This window comes from Zeugodacus cucurbitae, chromosome 3 (assembly GCF_028554725.1).
Source record: "Zeugodacus cucurbitae isolate PBARC_wt_2022May chromosome 3, idZeuCucr1.2, whole genome shotgun sequence".
Taxonomy (NCBI): domain Eukaryota; kingdom Metazoa; phylum Arthropoda; class Insecta; order Diptera; family Tephritidae; genus Zeugodacus; species Zeugodacus cucurbitae.
In genome coordinates this window covers 49,204,439-49,216,520 of record NC_071668.1, presented here as the reverse complement: position 1 = coordinate 49,216,520, position 12,082 = coordinate 49,204,439, and the positions used below count along the sequence as shown (strand labels likewise).

The 12,082-nt window shown below is 31.6% G+C and overlaps 1 protein-coding gene across 4 annotated transcripts in view; it reads left to right on the top strand.

Moving 5' to 3' along the window:
- Positions 1-12,082, top strand: part of LOC105217437 (brain tumor protein) — a 36,441-nt gene that overhangs the window by 5,043 nt on the left and 19,316 nt on the right. For 2 of the 4 annotated variants that reach the window (XM_054228167.1, XM_011192429.3), the window contains one exon: positions 11,871-12,057. The gene's annotated coding sequence lies outside the window, so the exon portion shown is untranslated. Of the gene's footprint in view, positions 1-11,103; positions 11,518-11,614; positions 11,633-11,870; positions 12,058-12,082 lie in introns of those variants that run through there. The other 2 variants (XM_054228168.1, XM_054228169.1) reach the window with 2 other exon arrangements.

Below are 12,082 nucleotides of genomic sequence, written 5' to 3'. Positions count from 1 at the left end.
ATTTCTTTTGGATGGTCACCAAGGGGAAAGCTTGCAGAAATTCAGACGCTAAACCCAATTGTCGACGGTTTTCAAGCATAAATCGGTAGATTCTGATGCAATTTCATATTTGATATTCGTACGAAATAACACAATAAACATCAACAGTCGCTGGCTTGTTGCTGGTTTTTTAAGTTGTTGCTTAGACCAATTCACGAATATACGACGATTCTGATGGTAAAGCGGCTTCAGTTCTTTCCTCAATTTGTTCTTTGTTTCACTGGTGCGGAAATATTTTGTACTGTGCATGTGGATTAAAATTTTTCCACTAAACGCCCAGTTGTTTTGAACTGACAGGACGATTATGACGAAAATAAATTGGACGTAGCGCTCTTAAAGTTGATTTTGACATTGACTTCAAATTTGGGTAATACATTTTAATAATTTCGACTTGTTAGATCGTATTCTTTCCATGTTGAAATGGCTAACCTTACCGAAGAGAAATGTCAGAGCGGGAAAAATATGGCGTTGTTTGCTGTCCCTACCGGTTTACTTTTTTAGCGTCCCTATTGAAAACACTTTTATATGATATATATTTTGTATTTAATTTGTTATTCCCGTTGTTTTGGGGTTGACATATATCTTGCTGTAATATAATATTAAATGGTAAAAATTAAAGAAAAATTTGTATATTTTATTTTACAGAATGTTTTTCAGAAGCGAGAATGCTTTGATAATATTAAACCTTATATATTTTGTAAAATCATCTACTTATATGAATACTCGTTTGAAAGACAAAATCAGGATGTTTATTTACTCTTAGCAAAAATGTTTTCTCTCAAATATAAAAATTCTCAAATGTAGGATAACAGGCACAATAATCACATTTTGTTCGTTTTCAACACACTTTTTTTGCTTAATGACATTTTCACTTTAATGTTTGGCAAAGCGTTGGAGAGAAGCCAATCGAACAAATTATACAGATGTTTTAATAAACAATCAGCACTTGTAGTGCAACCCTGCGCTAGAATGATCTTTTACGCATGGGAAATAGTGTTGCATCATTTTCTTTGGTGGACAAATACTTACATAAATCTGCGCTAAATTTTTTTTAACATTTGAAATTCTAACTGCACCCGTGTTTTATGATTTCTTTAATTAATTATAATTCATTTCGAGTAAAAAACATTAAAAATATGAAAATTTGAGTTTTGAAATAAACGCGTTTAAAGTTTTATATTCAAACTAATATAACGTGATGGGCGGAACTTCGATAGGGTCTGTTTCTTAGAATATTACTCGGATCGATTTGATATTTTTAGATAATATTTAAAACATATTGTACTATTTAATACGACAAAAGTATTTTTTTTTTTTCAAAACCCATCTAACCCCTTAAGGTAACATGTGCACATACATATGTGTGTATATATATGTATGTAAATATAAAAAAACTGATGATCTTTTGAAACTAAACTAGAGTTCAACTTCCTAAGGTTACTACTAAATTATTTTTTTTTTTACCTTTAGGCATCAAAAATATACACAAACATACAAATATATATTCGTTCATAGTGAATATGTGTTTAGATACGTTAAGATGACTTCATATGCGTTTGTATGTATATGTCATCTTCTACTATTCTCTTCTTAATGACCATTGGCAAAAAGGTAAAACTTATTCTTTTTGTCTTTTAACTTACAAATGAAATGAGTCAGAAACACATGTAGTCAGAACATAAATTCAAATTGTGAGCACACTTTGTAGAATGGAAAAGTGTATGATTGTATATGGCCAAGTTTATATACAAATGTGTATACATATTTAGAAATGTACATAATTACATTTATGCATAAGATTGTATATATATTTTAATTATTAAGTTATAAGAAGTTAATGTTATAAACCTGTGAAGAGATGTGAACGTACTCTGGCTTAGACAAAAAGCAGCATTGAAATATAAACATATATACATAAATATGCTCAATCCCACACTTGTAAAGCTAAAGTAACTACCCTATTGGAAAAATTTAAATGGAATAATCGTTGCATTTTCCTGAATATTCTTATAGAAAACCAATTTTTACTGGGGCTTTTTCGGCGATATTTCATTCATATAATTCCATTTTATTCTTTGTAATTTTATAAATGCCGTCAAAAAAACATATTTCTCGTGTGATTATCTGAAAAGAACCGGACGAACTCGGCACTACTTAACTACTTGAGCAAATTTTATTTATATAAATTTATAATAGAGTTTAGTAAAATAGATGACCAGCGAATGGGCAATAGATTGAACGGTCTTTTGATAAAATTATTTTGGATTCTCATATTATGACAATAACATTTGTTTTTATGCATTGTATTTTGCAATCTCAAGACACGTTCGCAATCGCAAATGTTGTAAAACATTCAAACGCAGAAATGAAGTAATTTTTAACAATTTTTTTTTTTTCATAAATTAATTTAATAAATAATAGTTTTTTTGCGGAATTTTTTTAAATAACATTTTGATCTATATTTTTCTAATTTTGTATTTTTTATTAAATTTTTTAATTTAATATTCTTTTTTGTTTTTTTATTTTATGATTTATATTTATTTTTTTAATTATATGACTTTTTTTTATAAATTTTTTAATAATATTATTTCTTTTATTTTTTTTTAATTGTAAAATTTTTATTTTATTATGTTTATTTATATGTTTTATTATATTTTTTAATTTATTTTTTTAATTATATAATGTTTTTTTTTTAAATCTTATATTTTCTGTGTATTTTTTTTATTATTTATATCTCCAAGTCCGGCTGGGCATTCACGCACTCATTCGCACGTGTATAGTTGTAATTACACACATATGTTTGTAAATACGATCGGGCTGTTGCCGCGGCGCATTTAGTCATTAACAAAAACGCCAATTCGTTTGTGTTGGCATTAAATCATAAGTACATAACAAACGTGCATACCTAAACATATACAAAATATACAAATACAAATGTTTAATATATATGTACATATGTACAAATAAGTGTAGAAGGAAATACGAGTCCAATCACACCGAATTTTGAAATTTACAGATTTTCCGTGTATTGGTTGGTTCTGAGCGGTTTTGCCGCTCTTATTGCCATTGTGTCCAACTTAAAAGTTCACTGTGAACAAAGCCACGGCTTAACGCGAAGTGTATTCGGCTTTTATACATACAAACATACATACATACTTATTTGTATGTTGCTTTTTTGTCGCTATAAATGCTGAGCGTAGCTTAAGCTTGAGCGTACCTTCTTATGTATTTATGTATGCTTGCGCATGTGGTTTTATCTACAGTGAAACATATTTAATTCGAATATCACCTCATGGGAACTATAAACAATATTTGCTTTGCAATAAAATTCGTTCTTTTAACGATTGGTGTGTTATTATTGTCGGTAGTGTGTGTGTGTGGAATAGTGATATTAATTTTTTTCTTAAAATCCATCAATATTTTTTGTGTTTATTGGTTTAGCGTACGTTTTACCAAAACAGACTTCTTTTGAGAGTATAGTTTGTATTATATATGATCTATGTATTGTATGCATATATATTTCGATTAAGAGAAGTTGTACTGTATTGTTTTCTACAAATTCATAATTTTAAATTTTTTTGATGTACTCGCTCATACAAATCATTCTTTTAACAAAGAAAGAAAGAGTCAAAGCAGCGACCAAAAACAGCAGTGCTTTTCTTTTTTGCATTTTTTTATCTATGTTATTTTTTTGTTTTTTGTTTAATGAAGGTCAATGTTCGTTCTGAAGTTGACGGTTGTTAATTTTATTGTTAGTTTTTTTTTTTTTTTTTTTTTTTTTTTTTTTTTTAATTTTATTCTCATTGTTAGAGAGTGTGTTATATAGAGTGTAGTGTGGTTTCGTGTATTGCTGGTATACATAGTTCACAGTCAAATGCGTAAATACTTTTGTTAGGAACTGACAAGTTTTTAGAACCAAGTTTATATCTAATTTTTGCCTGTTTTGTGTCTTCTTTGCTTGCGACTGGTTTGAATTTTCTACTCAATTAATTCGCTATTATAAAGCAGGAAATATAGCTCTATCTTTATGCCCAACGAAATGATGGCATTTTGGTGAGTTTATTGCATTGTTTTTGTTTCCTAGTCATTTGTTAGAAGATTTTTTGAGAAAGATTTGATGTTAATAAGCGTGTGTGTATTGGACCAAAGAGTTTTCGAAGAAAGCTATGTTCTGAAAGCAGCAGTTTAGTGATTTATATGAACAGTGCAGTTACTAATTTTTCCATTATCAATATTGCTACTATAATATTTATTAAAATTGTTGCTTTTTTATTTTCATAAATTTGAGGGTGAATGCGCATGGTGCGTTTATTATGAGTTCAACTTGTTTGTTTTGTTGTTTAATTTTTTTTTTGCTTATTTTGGAGACTACCACTATCAAAATATTTATATATGTGCTTACGAATACTTATAAATATGTATTCTTTTGCGGTTATTAACTCCGAGCTTACTTATATATGTACATACAGACGTCCGTATGCATATTTAAATGTATAAATAAAAGCGCCATTTCAAACATTAGTAGTGTTTATGGCGTAAATTGCAAAAATCCATGGAGTTTTCCCAGATAAATATTTTTAAATAAATATAAATTTGATTAAATAAGGTTTACTAAAGTATTAAACATTTAATAATTCTGTTCGCGCATATCGGCATCTATGTGGTCAGTTGGTTCTATATTAGGGACTACACAAAGACGCTGGTGGATTTCGTTGTTTTTGTTGAAAAGATTTTCTGGTAAAATTTTTGTTGTTTGATTGCCATGTTGTGTTATTCTCACTGGAACGTAATTTTAGGATTCAAATTGGCCAACAGCTGGTCGAGTGTTTGAGAGGTCCTAAGGGACCTTTAAAGCATTGTCGTATTTCTCTATTGTATATCATTATTTTGAATAAATATATGTAATTATTAATTCTTATATGTATATACATACATAGCTTAAACATCTGTGAATTTTGGACTTTCCACAAATATATTTGTTGATGGCTAATAAAACTACTTTTCATCTAAGCTAAGGTTTGTTAACATATTTTATTTGCGCTTCCGGTAGCATGCCCTTCTACATAAGTGTCTTTGTCAAACCTTGCAGCTCAGATACGAAAAGTAGACTCAAGAGTTTGTCGTTGTTTGGAAATTTGATTGATATTTGTGTGCAGTTTAAAGTAGCAAACAATTTTTTTATAACTAATATAGAAGCAATTACATTTCCTATGACTTGAATACGGGGGTAGGTAGGTAGCAGTGTAGCCATATAATTATATTGCCCGATTAGCACTAGATGTGCCATTTTGATACACTATTCGCAGACCTTATAATTTAATGTTATCCCGATTCATCATTCCGTTTAAACCACTTTGTGTTTTCGATGAACATTAGTGGACATCCATTCATGGCTTGATGCCTGATGGCTTCCAAGTGTCCTGTGTCGGATCTGCGATAGGGCTGGACATTTACAGAGATAGTGGAATATTGCTTCCTTATTCCCCTTTAGTTCACAGCCTCCACAAATGTTATTATAGGGTATGCCCATTTTCATTGCATGTTCTCCAAATGGCCAAAGATCCGGTAGAGTAGCTGTAAGCCTGAAAATACTTTTCCTGGACGGGGGTATTAATTGCATATCTATTGCTTTCAAAATATGTATGTGTAATAGACAGTATAATTTAATTATTATTTTGTTCGTAATAGAAAACAATTTTCGCGCCTGAATGCATGCTACAAATGTATGGTGTTAATTGCTGCTGTTAAAATAACATTGTGAAATTGTTTTTTTTTTTTTTTTGGAAAATTTTCTAAACAAATATAAAATTTAATGGTTGGAATATAATCTTTTGTAAGTATTAATAATAATATTAAAACTATTCAAACTTAAAAATTTAATTTCGATATGTTTGTACCTCTAGACTAGAATGCGTAAACAAACCAAATAATAAAATAAAACAGAATAATTAAACGAGAGGTTCCACAGGTTGATGTCCTATTCCCTCTACTATTTAATTTCTATATTTCGAATATTTCGCTCAACCATCAGAAGGAGTCTCAGTCTCCTCTTACGGCGATGATTGTACGATAATGACGTCGGACAATGGAATCAATGACATGTGTTCGAAAGAAAACGGCTACTTCCGCGACCTCTCTCACTGCTCGGAGCCTAACACTCTGCCTAATCCACAGACACCCTATTCATCAATGGGACGAAAGAGAACAATCCTAGACCAGAACATTTTTGTCGATGGCATCAAAACGTCAGTAACGCCAAAATTTTGGGTGTTACACTGGATAGCCTGTACTTTTTCAATCTCCATACGACCGAGATGATTACCAAGGTACAGCGCCGCAACAAAATTCTCAAGTCGTTAGCACATGGGATAAAGACAAAGAAACGTTGTTGGCAACGTACCAGGCTATCGGCCGGCCGGTCATAAGCTACGCAGCCCTGGTATGATCGCCTGGGTGCAATAGGACGAAGCTGCGGAAGCTTCAGATTTGTCAGAACACCGCTCTCCGGGCAGCAATAGGTTACCTCTTGATGTCTCCGGTTGAGCATCTACACAATGAGTCCCGTAGGTGAATAACGAAATGAAGGTGCATAACGAAATGATCTCCCTCCAGTCACCTACTGAAGCCACTAGACCTTGACATACTCAATATATGTCCTGCATGCAAAGAGTCTTCGCATGACACTAACCACCTCCTTCCATGCCCCTTAAACCCTGCTCATCTAACACCCCTTTTCCTCTGGTCCGACCCTATCGAAACAGTTAGATAGATAGTTAGCAGCTAGTTAGATGACTTCGAATTAATCTAGGCTTGTTTAGTCAGGTTTGGATAACCGTTACAACAGCAACATAAAAAATGCAATGGATAAAGAATGCTACTGCTTTCGAAACTTAAAGTTCTGGCACGATATAATAGTTCGTTTTAAGCTTACTTTCGGGTGTACAAACAATTGCAGAATGCGGACGAATGTATTTGGTTGGGGGCAGCGTTGCTATTATTAGTTAAAGGAAAGAAGCTCTTGTGCTCTAAATGACCGCATAGAGATTTTAGGACATAATAAAATTTTTGATTTTTGTTGACTTATAAAATTATACGATGAGCCTTGAACTCGAGTACTTACAATGCGGAAGTCTTATAATAAATTCGGTAATGTTGAACGAATGCTAGTAGTTACTGTTAAAGTCGCATTGTTTGTTTTTGTACTCAAATTGATGGCGAGTAAGTGAGCAAATACAAATATACATAGAAGTAATAAATAATGGTACATATTGATGTTTAATGACGTAACAGACGTGCATTTAATAAAATAATTGTGGTATATAATTATTTTCTATTAACAAATCATGACCACAGAATTTTAACCGATTTGTATTTATAATATATGTCTGTCTTTAAGAAACGTACGAATAGTGTGTAAGAAGCAGACGAGGTCAATTTGCAGAAGTCAAACCGTATAATAAAGTGAAACGAATTAAAGAATCACTGACCTTGACTTTTCCAAAGTTTAAAGCCCTTACAAAAGAGAAACATAAAGGAATCTTCGAATAATCATTCGTCTCACGAAACACACACGCGCACATATATGTACATATTGTATGTACATTAAGAACCATTATAGTAATTTTTCTTCAGTACCACACATACTTACATGTGTACGTGCATGTTTTGCCCTTATTTTGTATAATACTGGTTTTATTGGATGCTTCATAATCGTTTGCGCCGTTTCGCTGTCGTTGACTATGCCGAAGTTAAACAAGATCTATTTCACCAGTGTAGACATTTTATATATGTTTTCAGGATCAATTCAGTTTCAATACAATACAGACGTTTATTCATGTACATGTACATATTTTATTTATTTAGACGACAAAAAGTGTCGCGCAATTACTTGCTGCAAGGTAAAGTTGATGACAATGGCATTTTGCATGTTCTTTTAAGTGTTTAATGCTAAAAGAAACAACATTGTTTTCTGATTTTTTCAGCTTAATTGTAGAAAAAAACCTGCAGACGTTTGACTAACCTTCAAAAATACTTGTTGAAGTGGTTCCAGAGACTATTTTTTATTAAGACTGCTAAAATTATAAAATTCTATCGAGTGATTATATATATTCATTTGTAAATAGTAAAACTTATAGAAATTTGTAAAATACTTGACTATATAAATTTAAATTTTATATAATAAATATTTTCTACTGTTAAAAATACCTAAACACTTTTTCAGTGCATAAATATATATTTTAAGTTAAAAATATTGTGTAGAACATGAATGACAGTGGTCTGAACACCACGCCTCGAAAAAATGGGCTCGCACTTCCGCCATGATTCCGACATATTGGCTTATCGGAAACAAAAAATTAACGGCATTTTAATCTGTGAGCTTAAATGCATAGAACGCACTACGATAAAATGAATATACTAAAAACTGAACATTTGATAAACGTTTGAAAAAAAATTGCGAATATCGCGTTTTCTTTTTAGTTTTTTGCTATAGAAAATCAAAATCTTGGAAATTTGTGATTGATAATAGAGCGTTCCAAGCGTTTACATGAGCTGAGTGCACACAACAAATTTCAAGTCAAGCCGTTTTTGAGATACGATGGAGAAAAGTTTGAAAAACACAGTTTTAAGAAAAACGCGTTTAACGTTTCCAGCTGCCAACCGATCGCTTCGAGCAGCCCCTTTTTCTAACTGCTGTATTTTTAAAACGACTTCGAATTTCTAAAATCACTTCATTACCGTATACTAGACATGTTAAGAAAGCAATATATGATAAAAAGATTTAAGTCCATCGCATTGGACCCCTTAACCGGTGAATACTGTAAAAGTTTTGTAGAAGCCTAACTTTTAAATGTTATTTCTCCTATAAATAAAATGAGGAGTTTATAAAAAATTATAGTTTTATACAAATTTAAATGCAATAATTTAATTTCGACACATGTTATTAATGTACAAGAAAACATATATATGTACATATTAGATAGATTATTCATAATATCTTATTTGAAGAATTTATCAGTTTCGGTGAATATTTGGTAACCGCAAACAACTTTCAAATGAACAAAATTATGTTTTGGGTCTGGTGATTTAGTTTTTACCGTTTTCAAGGGATAGTATACAATAAAAACATGTTTTATTGAAAAAAATAAAAGATAATCGTGACAGAAAATTTGCGAAATGGTGGCAGTTTGAAAGACAGTAAATCTAATAGGACGATAGACAAACGTTCGAAACCTTATTAGAAAATCCCAGTAAAATTTGAATTCTATCATTTAAATATTGCAAAAACATAAGAAGACAACTCAAACACCAAATCAATGTCAATTAATCTGAAGATGATAATACTTATTAGCTATTTTGCATTTAAATTATACTACAAACTTATATGAAATATCTCCAAAAACGAAATCGAAGAAAAATTATTTCTATTAGCGTCAGTGAAAATCATAAAATAATAGCATGCACGTCTGTCTGTGAAACATTAGTTCCAGGCTTGCATTTCATAAGCACCACTATCTTTGTATGTGTAAATACTTACCACTATAGGTGGATTGTATGGGTGTACTTTTATAAATACATACATACTTATATTTCATTTATAGGGATGCATACATATGTATATACATACATACACATCAACCCTTATCCTTGCTGCAAACATTCAGGTAAACGCAACGGTTGTCAAAAAGTTGCAACGGTCATTGGTCTGGAAAAGACGAGGTACATACGTACCAATATTTGGATATATGTACATATGTATATATTTTTCTCTGTATGTATCTAGTGTATCTAAACTTTGATTTACATGTTTAGTGCAAGCTCATTTTCTTTTAGAAAATATTTCCATAAATTATGTTATATATTTTTCTAATTTGGTGTATTTACTATTTCTAGTTCAATAAATTCGTTATGTTGGATACATACATACATACATATATAAGCAAGTGCTAATTTTGTTACGAAGGTTCTGCAATTAAGTCACTTTATATTTTCATATTAATGCAAACAATTTGTATGACCACAAAAGCGTCTCATTGGCATATCTTTTTATACAGAAAGGGAGTTCAGTTTATTTTTGGCTTCGCCTTGAATGCATAGCAAGTAGCTGCACATATTTACATCGATATACATTAATACAAATTTAGCTATGAATGTATGTGTGCACGCAGAAGACACTGGTCCTTTTTCTATGCATACATACATAATATATATTTATTTATGTATAATTGTGAATTTCAAATAGCCGAATGGATGTTAACGCACCCACAGCCGCAGCGAATATCAACATCAACAATTCGCTACTATTTTGTTCTGGTTTGGGGCTCGAAAGTTCATGAAACTGCGCCGCTTCACAACCTGTAGAGCTCCAAAGCTTGTATAAATATACCCAAACACTCAGACACCCATACATACGACATGACAACTATGCGAATGGGGAAAATAATATTTTTTTTGTGCCGTCTAACATTCAACAGTTCGGCTTTTGGCTGAAATATAAGTGAGTTGGGGCGATAATATGCCCCGCTATGGGTGTGGAAGCGTCTGGCTACTCGTATATGTATGTATGAATGCATGTGTTTGGTGTTACTCCCTTGCAAGATACATTTTTTGCAGTATTGTTGCCTTCTGCTGCTTGTTGTAGTGGCGGCAGCTGAAAATGCGGCTGTCCTCTGTCGGCTGTGTTTGTGTTGAAACTGAGAATATATATTGATTTTTACCAAAAAAAAGAACGAAAACAAAAACAATAATGAGAGTATCACACAATGCGGAGGCGGAATGAAGCGAATCGACACAGTCATTAAGGGTGCGCGTACTCGCTCGTTTATACCCGGAACAAATACACATATGCAATGCAATTGAGCGAGTAGGTACGTTGAAATTGCGCTAAGGGTAGAATGCCAGGATTGCCAACATTTCTGAAGTAATAAAATTAACAATTCTTATTGCCTTTTAAAATAGCAATGGCGGAGGTAACTGAAATATAAGAATTAAAAGAAGTGATTTTGATTTAATTCTTAATATAATAAGATAATATTTTAAAGAGTTTTAAGGATAAAATATAAATCCTTTTTTTGGCCCACACCTTCATTTATGAGAAAACAATTTAAAATAATAAAATAATGAGACATCTCCCACTAATCAGAAATTCTATTACGTCTTAAGTTTTTGCAGATTCTTATGAATGCCGTTCTTATTACCTTTCGTTACAATCATTAACCTTGTGTATGTATAAATGAAAAATGCTTGAAAACATTGTTGGCAACCCTTAAGCACATTTTCGACATCTGCGCGGAGGGTTGAGTGAGCTAAGCCGACAGACTATACTCGTCGCAGCTGTCGCCATTAAACTACATTTGCTTGTATTGGTGAGACTGTTTGGTGATTGTCCTGCGTCGGTTAGCATTTTTCAAGGAAGGCAAACAATTCTGTTTATTCTACTATTGCATTCACTGCAATGCCATCCTGTATAAAATCGGAAAGGTTATAAAAATTAATAACTAGAAATTTTGTCTATCAGTATATTGGTACATAACATCTGTTCACTTGTCTGTCTGCTGGCGTAGTTTATAGCTACATATAGTATTTAGGAATATTTGTAAGTAAAGAGTATGTATATAAGTTTATTGTATGCACTCTTTGGTACATCACACGTAGTTCAACTCGTTCGCGACTAGCTTTGTCCGGGACATTGGCGGTGCTATTACAACAGTTCAGTGTCTACAAATTTTTAGCCATGTAATTTCATAAATTTTTCAATATATTTGACAAAAAATGTTATTTGTAAGTTTAAATTGTAAATATATGTTAAATAATAAAAAATATTTTATTTTCAGTTTTTGAAAATGATAACAGCATTTTTACGAAAGTGGAAAATGAATTGAACCTTGAATAAACGCAGCAACTGTGTAAATATCTACGTTAAAGCTAAACCAATACCATTTTTTTAAATACAAAAACATTGTAAATTAGAAATTACTCGGTCGAAGGCAAACAGAGAAAATTCATTTACAAGGATTAAAGGTAATAAATTAACTTTATTTATTTA